Raw genomic sequence first — 4245 nt, forward strand, 5'->3', positions numbered from 1 at the left:
TATATTACATATTTTTATATTACGAATTTTAATCTTTACCTATAACAATTTGGTGTACTCATGAACCAGATAGCTAAAAGTAACTGTTTTTCCGGGGATATTGGATGCCTTTCATATCTGTTTTTTGTTTAGATAAATTTGGTTGTAATAATTCTAATACAAAGTTAAAAGTACTTTTTCTCATACTATAAAATAATAAAAAATTATTCTAATAGATTGTCTATACATTATTGATATGTAAGCTATATTTCTTGTACAATATGAAATAAACAAATTTTATAATTATAATATTATAAAATGAATATTAAATAATGATTATAATATATCATTATTCAACGATTATATTTTATAATCATTATTGCATAATTATATATATAATCCATTCAATTCTAAATGGCATGCAAGGATAAAACAATCAATTATAAATATATATGCACTTTTCTTAATACATATTCAACTTATAGTTTTTAAAAATGTTCCCCATTTCAACATTAAAATGTTTTCCATTTTATATATTGTATCAGATTTGCGTTCGTGGTTAGCGCAAAGTCTAATTGCCGGGACGGCCTCGCACGAGACCCGGTGACGTGAGAAACGGGAGATGGTATGGTTTGACGACGAATTAACTGACGCTGGTGTCTCAACAAAACAACTTTATTTAGGTTGCGCTCTTGGTCGGCGTGATCTTGAGAGTACCGGGATCGCTCCGCACACGGAAATCTTCTCCGTAGTCAGCCGGTCTCAACAATCGCAACGGAAAGCTTGGTAGCCTGCGCACAATTCGCGACTTGTCGGAAATCTTGCCGCTGCTGAACTCGATCGCGCGAGAGAGCACAATAGCCGACAGTTAGAGCCTTGCGCACCGCCGACCTGACTGTAGCGGAGGTAACTTGCTTCACCTGAAGCAGTTGAGAGTCGCCCGAATGAATGCCACGAAAGGATCGTCTCCCTATTTCAGAACTACGAGTGCGGTCTGTACGATAAAGATTATGCCACGATCAGAAAGCGAAGCTTGCGAATTGCCGCGCACGGTATCTAATATACCCGTTGGGTTGTGCTCTGTCGCGCGCGGATTGGCGATTTTATTGTCGTGAGATTAACGCATTCCTTGATCTCCTTAAAAGGAGATAAAGTGTTGCGAAGCGAGGATCCGCGGCGCGTGCCGGCTGTTGATTCGCGGAATCGTTGTTTCGGCCGCGGTTGCTATGCCAACGTCAAATACTGCTTAACGAAGCGATATGATTATACAGCATGCGCCACGGACTCGCTTGTTTACGTGTCCTTGCTCGATATCACTCGCGAATAAATATGTTCGAGATTCGGAATAGATGTTACGTGTTCTCTCGATTTTCTGAAATATTATTGAATCTACAGAAGGTTCTAGAATATTATATCGGCAGCTCATCGGCGTCGAATCCCGAACATATATTATATATGTTTATATCTTGTATATCTTGTATATTTATTCTAAAATTAATATATAATTTACTTACCGAAAATGTTTTTTAAATTCATTGTCACTAAAAGAATTAACTACTTCTTCCACATAATTTTTACAGCGCGGTATTATCCAGTATTTTTAATACTGAAAATAAGTAATTATCAATGATTCTTAGTATGATATTTCTATAAGGGAGTGACGTCGCTACATGTGGCGTTGTGCAATTGTTACTAGTACGGGCGATTAGTGAGCGAAGTGAATTAGCCGTTTGTGTTTTGAGAGAGTTAGTTAGCGTTTGTATAAGTGAGCGTCCGTCTATTCCATCTTGTACTACCGCCGTCTAAATAAAGCTATATTTAAAAAAAGAGTAAAAAGGTGTGTGTTGCTGAATACGCCTAAAAACAATAGTTTTTTAAGTTTATATAAGTTAACTTGACATTTTAAAAAAGACTTAGTCCTTCGAGCCGGATAGGCGGTGGATTGCAAGGTTAGGGCAGAAAATCATTCGGATACGCAGCCAAGTCGTCCGGAAAATTTAAAAGAAAGGAACTCAGGAATAATGGCAGTCGCTAGAGAATCGGAAATAAACAGAGGAAGAAGATAGCTAAAGCTACTATAACAAGGATAGAGACATTTATGAATGGTTTGGATAGAGAAACAACTGATATTGATGAGGTAAGATTGAAATTGTGTAGGTTAGAAGAGAGTTGGAAAGTGTTGATGAACATGCAAACAGAATTATCAGTATTGGAGGATGCTATGACGAATGTTCAGATAGAGGAGGAGTTATCAGATTACGAAGATAAATATACGAGAATAAGTTAGGTGAAAGAATAGTGAATAGTAATATCAGGCAAACAAATGTGAATCCCAATCTGGGTCAAGCGGTCGGAATGGTAAACGAGTTGCAAAGACGGAATAATCAGGGTCAGGTTAGATTGCCTAAAATTGATTTTTTCCGACGTTTTCAGGAGCATATGAGAAATGGCATCTGTTCTTTGACATATTCAATTCTTTAATACATCTTAATAATTCATTGAATGATATTCAGCGCTTTCATTATTTGAAATCAGCATTAAAGAGAGATGCAGCGGACACTATAGCATCGTTGAAGATGTTCGAGGCAAATTATAACGACACTTGGTCCAGGTTGAAGAATAAATATGATAACGAGAGATTAGCAGTGCAAAACCATATTAAAGCGATTTTTTACTTGCCTGCAGTGAGAAAGGAAAATTGCATAGCCATTCGTAACATTTTGGATAGTGTATTAAAGCACACGAGAGCATTGCAGGCATTAAAGCGACCTACAACATAATGGGATAATTTGTTAGTTCATATAGTAACAAGTAAATTGGATCTCGCTACGATAAAGGAATGAGAAAGTAGCCTGAACACTACACAACTACCCAGTTTCCAAGAGCTGACAGATTTTCTTAACCGGAGATGTCAGACTTTGGAAGCGGTAGCGAGGAGATCTCAAGCGATGCAAATGAGTGCCTCTTCGCGTCAACCCAGCGCCTGGAAGGCGACGACGTCGTACGTTGCTGAAGCTAATATAAAATGTCCCTATTGCAAAGGAGACCATCAAATATACCAATGTAAGCAATTTTTGGGGTTATTTATAGCTGAGCGTTCAAATCAAGTAAAAGTAAAAGGTTTATGTTGGAATTTCCTTAAGGGTAAACATATTGCGAAGGATTGCGTAGCGAGCGGTTGCAAGAAGTGTGAAAAGAAGCATAGCACTTTGTTACACAAAGATCGCGATTCTTCTAAAGACAAAAGACAGAAACAGACTAAGCAGAAACTTTGAGACTAAGCAGAATCAAGTTTTGATCCAAGTAAAGCTAGCAATATAGCATGTAATCATGTTTTTGCAAAAGAAAAGTTAAACACAGGTCAAGTATTATTATCCACGGCAGTGGTTAAAGTAAAAAATAACGAGAGCAGTTATGTAGAAGGGAGAGCATTATTGGATAATGGGTCTCAGTTGAATTTTATTACCGAAGAATTTGCTAGGAAGTTGAACTTGGCGCATACGAGCAATTAAGTTGAAATCAAGAGTATTAATCAACACGTATCTCATGCCATGAAATCGGTAGGTTTAAAATTAAGGTCACTGGCTTAATATGTTCGAGATAAAGTTGCAATGTATAGTATTGCCTGAGATTACACAAAATCTGCCAACGTGTGAATTAAACAGATGTAGCTATGACGGGTGTATATCAGTTGGACACGGGGCAATTGGACACAGTCCAATCACAAATCGCTGTTCCAAGGGACCCTACAAATATCTCTAATCACACGGTGCTGTGATTGGCTGTGTCCAAATGCACCGTGTCCAAGTGCACCGCTCCCGCTATGACATATCGGGAAATATTAAACTGGCTGACTCGCAGTTTAACAAGCCTGGTAAGATAGATGTACTAATTGGCGCTGAGAGGTTTTGGGAATTAATAAGTGTAGGGCAAATAAGATTAGGAAATAAACAACCAGTGTTGCAGAAAACTTTATTGGGGTGGCTTTTAGCAGGAAAAGTAGGAGGGGCCACGGGTAAAGGTTTGCAGAATAGATGCTATTTGAGCTTGGGCGAAAATCTAAATGATACAGTGCACAAATTTTGGAAGATATACGGCGGGCTGGAAGCTAAATGTAGAACAGCGAAGTAAGAATATTGCGAAGAGCTTTTTAAAAAAAGTTATAACCGTCGGAGCGACGGGAGGTTCGTTGTAAAATTACCCATCAAAGAAGAAAATTTGAGATCGTTGAATAATTCCAAAGAAATCGCGAGACGAAGATTGTAT

At 38.0% G+C, this 4245-nt stretch overlaps 1 pseudogene; it reads right to left on the minus strand.

Annotated features, from left to right (window-relative positions):
- The window catches only part of LOC116851278, a 3518-nt pseudogene extending 1957 nt beyond the window's left edge, over nt 1-1561 (minus strand).
- Between the last annotated feature and the right edge of the window lie 2684 nt (nt 1562-4245).

Source organism: Odontomachus brunneus, unplaced genomic scaffold, assembly GCF_010583005.1.
Source record: "Odontomachus brunneus isolate Ranch 3 - 2012 unplaced genomic scaffold, Obru_v1 Obru_scaffold_170, whole genome shotgun sequence".
NCBI classification, from domain to species: domain Eukaryota; kingdom Metazoa; phylum Arthropoda; class Insecta; order Hymenoptera; family Formicidae; genus Odontomachus; species Odontomachus brunneus.